Here is a 10,425-nt window from a genome sequence, read left to right on the forward strand (position 1 = left end):
ATTGACAAAACATTACACACAGCTATTTTCAATGTACTCTCCTAACATAACCTAACTTTATGCTTTCGCCGTAAAGCCTCTTTGAAAATCGGACAATGTGGTTGGATTTAGGAGATGTTTATCTTTCAAATGGTGAAAAATAGTTGATTGTTTGAGAAATTGAAATTATTAGATTCTTGCAGTTTTGAATTTCCCGCCATGGTATCTTGTCAATAAATCCCGGTACCGGGATCAGAGCGGGAAGGGGTCCTCTAGTTAACACCTACCTACCTGGTTAAATAAAGGGTTAGGGTTATATATATAATATATAAATACCTGGTTAAATAAAGGTGAGGAGACACCCTCAGAATCACCCATATTACACAGAGGAGATAATCCCCACCCTCAAAATCACCCATATAACACAGAGGAGATATTCCCCACCCTCAGAATCACCCATATAACACAGAGGAGATAATCCCCACCCTCAAAATCACCCATATAACACAGAGGAGATATTCCCCACCCTCAGAATCACCCATATAACACAGAGGAGATAATCCCCACCCTTGAGGAAGATGTGCTATTTCCAGGCCCAGGGAAATGTGCTCATCTGTGGGGACACAAATGCGCAGGAGCACTACCTGATCTAACGACCACGAGGGGACAGCTTTATTACAGGCCATACTGTTTCTAACTGCCTTAATCTCCCCCATAGAAACAACAGTGACAGCACCATCAACAACAACAGAAGGGATCTGTTGCAGCTCTGTAGAAGCCTGGGTCTGTACTTTGTCAATGGTAGGTTACGGGGGGAACTCTTTGGGGAGATTCACCTACTGCTCACCTCTTGACCACAGCACAGTAGACTATATGATCACAGACATTGACCCTTTCTCTCTCAGCTCATTCATCGTCAAGCCACTAACACCTCTGTCTGATCACAGCCAAATTACGTTGTTCCTCAAAAGAACAGACATGGAAACAACCACACATTCACAGCCCAGTAAGCTGTACAATATTAGAAATTCATACAGATGGGCCCAAAACAGCACAGAAGAATACCAGAAAGCAACCTGGAACCAAAATATCCAAACACTCTTAGATAACTTTCTGGATGCCACATTCACTCACAGTAAAAGAAGGCATCGATCTAGCAGTAAAAACATCAACAATATATTCAGGCAAATGGCAAAAGAAGCACAACTGAAATTTATAAAAATAAAAAGATCACAGATGACAACTTGGTTTGATGCAGATTGTAAAATTATAAGGAAAAAAACTAGAACACTATCCAACCAAAAGCACAGAGACCCAAATAATGGTGAATTACGCCTTCATTACTGTGAGACTTTAAAACTCTATAAACATACACTCAGAACCAAAAAGCCAGAAAGCACGCAGGGCAATATACACCATTAAAAAATGAATTCAAATTGAAATACCTATTAATACCTAGTAAAACAAGATTTCACCCAATGGGAAAAACACCCCATTGAAACCCTGCATGCAGAGTTCTATAAGATTCTCCTACGTGTCCAGAGGAAAACTACAAACAATGCATGCAGGGCAGAATTAGGCCAATATCCACTAATAATAAAAACTCAAAAAAGAGCAATTAAGTTTTGGAAACATCTAAAATACAGTGACCCCCTCTCATATCATTACCAAGCCCTGCAATACCAAGAGCTGAGCAAAGAAAATAGTCCCCTCATCCAGCTGGTCCTGGGGCTGAGTTCACAAACCTGTTCTACTAACACACTGAAGCCTCAGGACCCTCATCCAGCTGGTCCTGGGGCTGAGTTCACAAACCTGTTCTACTAACACACTGAAGCCTCAGGACCCTCATCCAGCTGGTCCTGGGGCTGAGTTCACAAACCTGTTCTACTAACACACTGAAGCCTCAGTCCCCTCATCCAGCTGGTCCTGGGGCTGAGTTCACAAACCTGTTCTACTAACACACTGAAGCCTCAGGACCCTCATCCAGCTGGTCCTGGGGCTGAGTTCACTAACCTGTTCTACTAACACACTGAAGCCTCAGGACCAGAACATCCAATCAATCAGAATAAACCAAATTATAACACAGTCAAAATAAAATACATGACTTATTGGGAAACAAGCACCAAGCAAAATGCAGTGCTATCTGGCCCTAAATTGACAGTACACCGTGGCTAACTATTTGACCATGGTTACTGAACAAAACCTTAGAAAAACCTAAACAAAGTCCAGGCTCAGTGAGCACAGCCTTGCCATTGAGAAGGGTAGACACAGGAAAACCTGGCTCCCTGTGGAGGAAAGGCTGTGCAACCACTGCACAACAGCAGAACCTGAGCTGCATTTCCTGACAAAATGTAAAACAATTAGAGTGTAATTTCCCCAAATTTTAAACCCTTATTCAAGGTTTCAAAGACCTCTCTGATGAGGATAGACTACTCGTCCTGTTGGGGGAGGACGCAGAGAGCTGTGGGTTGGCCGCGCACTACATTGCTGCCTGCTATAAGATGAGGGACATGTCCTCTATGCTTATTGTTATTGTTCAATGTATGGTTATTTTGAAATGAGTAGTGGCGCAGCGATCTAAGGCACTGCATCTCAGTGCTAGAGGTGTCACTACAGACACCCTGGTTCGAATCCAGGCTGTATCACAACCGGCCATGATTGGGAGTCCCATAGGGTGGCGCACAATTGGCCCAGCGTCGTCTGGGTTTGGCCGAGGTAGGCCGTCATTGTAAATAAGAATTTGTTCTTAACTGACTTGCCTGGTTAAATTAAGCTTAATTAAAAAATATATATATGGTACAAACTCCCACTAGACCATGCCTTCACCAATCCAATGCTTTCAGATGTGGAAAGTAGAGAACGAATGCACACTTTGGGTGAAAGGAGATAATATTGGGACGCAACCCTAATCTCAACTGTCTCCTCAGCATCTAGCTAGTTGTTTCATGAAAATAATAAATTATATGTATGAAATGTATGCATTCACTACTGTAAGTCGCTCTGAATAAGAGCGTCTGCTAAATGACTAAAATGTAATGTAAATGTAATGTCTCAACTGTCTCCTTAGCATCTAGCTAGTTGTTTCATGGCCTGTCTCCTTAGCATCTAGCTAGTTGTTTCATGGCCTGACTCCTTAGCATCTAGCTAGTTGTTTCATGGCCTGTCTCCCTTAGCATCTAGCTAGTTGTTTCATGGCCTGTCTCCTTAGCATCTAGCTAGTTGTTTCATGACATGTCTCACCTGTCTCCTTAGCATCTAGCTAGTTGTTTCATGGCCTGTCTCCTTAGCATCTAGCTAGTTGTTTCATGGCCTGTCTCCTTAGCATCTAGCTAGTTGTTTCATGACATGTCTCACCTGTCTCCTTAACATCTAGCTAGTTGTTTCATGGCCTGTCTCCTTAGCATCTAGCTAGTTGTTTCATGGCCTGTCTCCTTAGCATCTAGCTAGTTGTTTCATGACATGTCTCACCTGTCTCCTTAGCATCTAGCTAGTTGTTTCATGGCCTGTCTCCTCAGCATCTAGCTAGTTGTTTCATGGCCTGTCTCCTCAGCATCTAGCTAGTTGTTTCATGGCCTGGCTCCTTAGCATCTAGCTAGTTGTTTCATGGCCTGTCTCCTCAGCATCTAGCTAGTTGTTTCATGGCCTGTCTCCTCAGCATCTAGCTAGTTGTTTCATGGCCTGTCTCCTCAGCATCTAGCTAGTTGTTTCATGGCCTGTCTCCTTAGCATCTAGCTAGTTGTTTCATGGCCTGTCTCCTTAGCATCTAGCTAGTTGTTTCATGGCCTGACTCCTTAGCATCTAGCTAGTTGTTTCATGGCCTGACTCCTCAGCATCTAGCTAGTTGTTTCATGGCCTGTCTCCTTAGCATCTAGCTAGTTGTTTCATGGCCTGCCACCTGCCTCCTAGCATCTAGCTAGTTGTTTCATGGCCTGTCTCCTTAGCATCTAGCTAGTTGTTTCATGGCATGTCTCAACTGTCTCCTTAGCATCTAGCTAGTTGTTTCATGGCCTGTCTCCTTAGCATCTAGCTAGTTGTTTCATGGCATGTCTCAACTGTCTCCTTAGCATCTAGCTAGTTGTTTCATGGCCTGTCTCCTCAGCATCTAGCTAGTTGTTTCATGGCCTGACTCCTCAGCATCTAGCTAGTTGTTTCATGGCCTGACTCCTTAGCATCTAGCTAGTTGTTTCATGGCCTGTCTCCTCAGCATCTAGCTAGTTGTTTCATGGCCTGTCTCCTTAGCATCTAGCTAGTTGTTTCATGGCCTGTCTCCTTAGCATCTAGCTAGTTGTTTCATGGCCTGACTCCTTAGCATCTAGCTAGTTGTTTCATGGCCTGACTCCTCAGCATCTAGCTAGTTGTTTCATGACATGTCTCACCTGTCTCCTTAGCATCTAGCTAGTTGTTTCATGGCCTGTCTCCTTAGCATCTAGCTAGTTGTTTCATGGCCTGTCTCCTTAGCATCTAGCTAGTTGTTTCATGGCCTGACTCCTTAGCATCTAGCTAGTTGTTCCATGGCCTGACTCCTTAGCATCTAGCTAGTTGTTTCATGGCCTGTCTCCTTAGCATCTAGCTAGTTGTTTCATGGCCTGACTCCTTAGCATCTAGCTAGTTGTTTCATGGCCTGTCTCCTTAGCATCTAGCTAGTTGTTTCATGACATGTCTCACCTGTCTCCTTAGCATCTAGCTAGTTGTTTCATGGCCTGTCTCCTCAGCATCTAGCTAGTTGTTTCATGGCCTGACTCCTTAGCATCTAGCTAGTTGTTTCATGGCCTGACTCCTTAGCATCTAGCTAGTTGTTTCATGGCATGTCTCCTCAGCATCTAGCTAGTTGTTTCATGGCATGTCTCAACTGTCTCCTTAGCATCTAGCTAGTTGTTTCATGGCCTGTCTCCTCAGCATCTAGCTAGTTGTTTCATGGCATGTCTCAACTGTCTCCTTAGCATCTAGCTAGTTGTTTCATGGCCTGTCTCCTTAGCATCTAGCTAGTTGTTTCATGGCCTGTCTCCTTAGCATCTAGCTAGTTGTTTCATGGCCTGTCTCCTCAGCATCTAGCTAGTTGTTTCATGACATGTCTCACCTGTCTCCTCAGCATCTAGCTAGTTGTTTCATGGCCTGTCTCCTTAGCATCTAGCTAGTTGTTTCATGGCCTGACTCCTTAGCATCTAGCTAGTTGTTTCATGGCCTGTATCAACTGGCTCCTTAGCATCTAGCTAGTTGTTTCATGGCCTGTCTCCTTAGCATCTAGCTAGTTGTTTCATGGCCTGTCTCCTTAGCATCTAGCTAGTTGTTTCATGGCCTGTCTCCTTACCATCTAGCTAGTTGTTTCATGGCCTGTATCAACTGGCTCCTTAGCATCTAGCTAGTTGTTTCATGGCCTGTCTCCTTAGCATCTAGCTAGTTGTTTCATGGCCTGACTCCTTAGCATCTAGCTAGTTGTTTCATGGCCTGTATCAACTGGCTCCTTAGCATCTAGCTAGTTGTTTCATGGCCTGTCTCCTTAGCATCTAGCTAGTTGTTTCATGGCCTGTCTCCTTAGCATCTAGCTAGTTGTTTCATGGCCTGACTCCTTAGCATCTAGCTAGTTGTTTCATGGCCTGTCTCCTCAGCATCTAGCTAGTTGTTTCATGGCCTGTCTCCTCAGCATCTAGCTAGTTGTTTCATGGCCTGTCTCCTTAGCATCTAGCTAGTTGTTTCATGACATGTCTCACCTGTCTCCTTAGCATCTAGCTAGTTGTTTCATGGCCTGTCTCCTCAGCATCTAGCTAGTTGTTTCATGGCCTGACTCCTTAGCATCTAGCTAGTTGTTTCATGGCCTGACTCCTTAGCATCTAGCTAGTTGTTTCATGGCCTGTCTCCTTAGCATCTAGCTAGTTGTTTCATGGCCTGTCTCCTTAGCATCTAGCTAGTTGTTTCATGGCCTGACTCCTTAGCATCTAGCTAGTTGTTTCATGGCCTGTCTCCTCAGCATCTAGCTAGTTGTTTCATGACATGTCTCACCTGTCTCCTCAGCATCTAGCTAGTTGTTTCATGGCCTGTCTCCTTAGCATCTAGCTAGTTGTTTCATGGCCTGTCTCCTTAGCATCTAGCTAGTTGTTTCATGGCCTGTCTCCTCAGCATCTAGCTAGTTGTTTCATGGCCTGTCTCCTTAGCATCTAGCTAGTTGTTTCATGGCCTGTCTCCTTAGCATCTAGCTAGTTGTTTCATGGCCTGTCTCAACAGACCTGCCACCACTCTAGACACCTGCCACTTTCTAACTTCTGTTTCTTATTTGCCTGTACATACTATTTTAATTTAGACAAGTGAGACAATAATACAAATACACATTAATGTGAATAACTGGCTATATGCATAGTGACATATTTGCTAACATTGCTAAGAAATTAAGAACTACAGATCTAAAATGAGGATAAGTTGGTAAGAAATCAGACCTGGCCCCTTACTTTTTTCAATCTTTACTAACGAGTAAAGCCAGTGTGTCTATGTATGCGAATGACTCAACACTATACACGTAGCTACTACAGCGACTGAAATGACTGAAACACTTAAAGAGCTGCAGTTAGTTTCGGAATGGGTAGCAAGGAATAAGTTAGTCCTAAATATTTCCAAAACTAAAAGCATTGTATTTGGGACAAATCATTCACTAAACCTCAACTAAATCTTGTAATGAATAATGTGGAAATTGAGCAAGTTGAGGTGACTAAACTGCTTGGAGTAACCCTGGATTGTAAACTGTCATGGTCAAAACATATTGATACAACAGTAGCTATGATGGGGAGAAGTCTGTCTATAATAAAGCGCTACTCTGCCTTCTTAACAACACTATCAACAAGGCAGGTCCTACAGGCCCTAGTTTCTACCTTCTTAACAACACTATCAACAAGGCAGGTCCTACAGGCCCTAGTTTCTACCTTCTTAACAACACTATCAACAAGGCAGGTCCTACAGGCCCTAGTTTCTACCTTCTTAACAACACTATCAACAAGGCACGTCCTACAGGCCCTAGTTTTGTCACACCTGGACTACTGTTCAGTCGTGTGGTCAAGTGCCACAAAGAGGGACTTGGGAAAATTGCAGTTGGCTCAGATCAGGACAGCACAGCTGGCCCTTAAAAGTAAGTGGAAAGCTAACAATGACATGCATGTCAATCTCTCATGGCTCAAAGTGGAAGAGAGATTGACTTCATCACTACTTGTTTTTGTAAGAGGCGTTGACAAGCTGAATGTACCGAGCTGTCTGTTTAAAATACTTGCACACAGCTCAGACATCCATGCATACCCCTCAGGACATGCCACCAGGTCTCTTCACAGTCCCCAAGTCCAGAACAGACTACGGGAGGAGCACAGTACTACATAGAGCCATGACTACATGCAACTCTATTCAACGTCAAGTAACTGATGGAAGCAGTAGAATCAGATAAAATAAAAACATAAAAATACACCTTATGGAACAACGGGGAGGGTGAAGAGACACACAAAAGTACATGCACATGCACACATTGTGATATTGTTGTATGGTGGTATCAAACACTTTGTATTGTAGATATGTAGTGGTGTAATAATTTTATATGATGTACTGTTTTATCTTTTGTTTTATATGTAATGTAAGTGCTTTAAAATTGTTTGGACCCCAGGAAGAGTAGCTGCTAATGGGGATCCATAATAAACCCCAGGAAGAGTAGCTGCTAATGGGGATCCATAATAAACCCCAGGAAGAGTAGCTGCTAATGGGGATCCATAATAAACCCCAGGAAGAGTAGCTGCTAATGGGGATCCATAATAAACCCCAGGAAGAGTAGCTGCTAATGGGGATCCATAATAAACCCCAGGAAGAGTAGCTGCTAATGGGGATCCATAATAAACCCCAGGAAGAGTAGCTGCTAATGGGGATCCATAATAAACCCCAGGAAGAGTAGCTGCTAATGGGGATCCATAATAAACCCCAGGAAGAGTAGCTGCTAATGGGGATCCATAATAAACCCCAGGAAGAGTAGCTGCTGCCTTTGCAACAGCTAATGGGAATCCATAATAAACCCCAGGAAGAGTAGCTGCTGCCTTGGCAGGAATAAACCCCAGGAAGAGTAGCTGCTGCTTTGGCAGGAACTAATGGAGATCCATAATAAACCCCAGGAAGAGTAGCTGCTGCCTTGGCAGGAACTAATGGAGATCCATAATAAACCCCAGGAAAAGTAGCTGCTGCCTTGGCAGGAACTAATGGGGATCCATAATAAACCCCAGGAAGAGTAGCTGCTGCCTTGGCAGGAACTAATGGAGATCCATAATAAATATAAATATTTATTAGGGATCCCCATGTCATGCTATTGATGGTATCCCATGTGTGCACCTCTCAGGCAGGGTGATCTAATTAATAGGAATGATTCAGTGTTCCCTAGGACCTAGTTCATCACTGACTGCTTCATGGTCCAGTCTGGAGGCCCCACTCTGAGGACAGAACATTCAGACATTTGTTGGAACCAATCAACAATTAGTTTGAGATAAAAACGAATGGGCTCCCAAGCGGCGCAGCGGTCTAAGGCACTGGTTCGATTCCAGGCTGTGTCACAACCGGCGTGATTGGGAGTCCCATAGTGCTGCGCACAATTGACCCAGCTTCATCCGGGTTTAGCCAGTGTAGGCCGTCATTGTAAATAATAATTTGTAATTAACTGACTTGCCTAGTTAAATAAAGGTTACAAAACTCTTCTCTGTCTTTCCCCGAACTGAAGTGTCTTTAAAATAGCAGCATTGACCTGATATGGCCACAGATCAAGCAATGCCCAGATAACAGCCAACTGAAATTGTCAGAATAAGTTAATTCTATTCCATGTATGTTAGCATTTTCTTTATGATGTTGTAGCTATGACTTACTGTCAAATGACACAGGTAGTGTGATATTCTTGAGCTAGCAGAAGTTAGTTCTCAAAATGATCAACGGTTACCTTGATCATCAGGCATCCCACATGTAACTACTTTTTAGGGCTTTAGTAATGTAATTTGACCCATTTTACTATATAATGCCACACATTTCAGGCAAAACTAGCGAATGTTAGCTAGCTAGTCGACCGTTTTTTTTATTTTTTATATCAGTACTGAAATATCAACTGTGAAGACAGGTATTGTCTGTCAGCCTACGATTAATTTGACAATATGAGCCAGAAGATGTCATCCTTGATTTGGCCCAGATTCGGTTCTGATGTTTTTTTTGGCTAGCAACGTTAGCTGGTTTTGAAGTTAACCAGCGATATTCAAAATAGCCAACTAGCCCGTGTCCTCAATAGCAAGTTAAAAGCAGGCGCTGTTGCTACGGGCTGTTAGCTAGCGACATGTTTAGCTAGCTGGTGAAGCTGTATTCTGCCTTGCTAGCATTGCTTCATGCTAGGTAGAAAGCTAGTTAATTAGCTAGTTATCGCGAAGACGTTAGCTAGCTATCAAAATTACAACTAAATAACTGGTTAACTAGTTAGCTAACAATACCATGATGGTATAACTAACTCATGGATAACTAAATGGAAAGTGTAGCTAGCTAACAAGTTTGTTCTGCTTGACCAGGCCTGGCTAACCAAGTTAGCTAGCGGTAGCTAAAACCGATGTTGCTAATTGGTCAATATCAAGTACCGCTTAGAAACAAAGGCCCCACACCGTAATATTATTTGAAAAACACTGGTGTTGCCAACTATCATCGTACAAGTTGGTTAGAGATGCTAAAATAAGTGATGATTGAAATGAGCTACAAGGCATGTTTGAGCATATTGTTTTGGAAATACATCGGCGTCCAACGACATGCTTATTCTTTGAGGGAAAACATATTAGCTAGCTAACGTTAGATTGTTTGGTACAGTACTGGTAGCTAGCTAGCTACGGGAAATGGAAAAATATGTTTAACTACGAACCTTTCATTTCCATGCTTCCACTAAATGCAACGAATCTTATCTCAGCCGTTCATTTCCACCATCAGTTATTTAGCTAGCTAAACAATGGAAAACTGCGTTTTAACCATTCTCAGGCTCAGTGCTATGTAAAACGTATATGTTTTTCAGAGTCTAACATCATAGGCTACTTTACTAGGTAGGTGGAGGCAGATTAGTAAGCAGCTTCCCAGATAACAAAAAATGTCCTCCCGCTTGCTATTTGCCGCCTTCCTTATGCCCAGGTCAACATCAGGTCTCGGACCACCTGTCTCAAAGCCAGTCTCTGCCACAAGACTGCCCCAACAGCTGAACCCTGGGCTGACTCCTGCACTCTACCACACACTTAACATTTATTCATATTCTTTACACACTGAAGTCAGTTTTGTCTACCGGACCAATGCAATAGTTCTGTCACCTTACTGCACTACTAATGTATATACTTTCATATAATATCATTATATGCTGCAACTGCATTGTGCTGAGGGGCACAACTTTCATTGGGGATGGGGGGACATGACCACCCCAACCATATTCTGACATTT

At 43.1% G+C, this 10,425-nt stretch overlaps 1 protein-coding gene across 2 annotated transcripts in view; it reads right to left on the minus strand.

The window, feature by feature from the left end:
* The window catches only part of LOC106593662 (speckle-type POZ protein-like A), a 223,217-nt gene extending 213,026 nt beyond the window's left edge, over positions 1 to 10,191 (minus strand). The window contains exon 1 of one of the 2 annotated variants that reach the window (XM_045704961.2): positions 9,866 to 10,191. The gene's annotated coding sequence lies outside the window, so the exon portion shown is untranslated. The remainder of the gene's footprint in view (positions 1 to 9,865) is intronic. The other variant, XM_045704960.2, reaches the window with a different exon arrangement.
* Positions 10,192 to 10,425: the final 234 nt, after the last annotated feature.

Source organism: Salmo salar, chromosome 21 (assembly GCF_965601325.2).
Source record: "Salmo salar chromosome 21, fSalSal1, whole genome shotgun sequence".
NCBI classification, from domain to species: domain Eukaryota; kingdom Metazoa; phylum Chordata; class Actinopteri; order Salmoniformes; family Salmonidae; genus Salmo; species Salmo salar.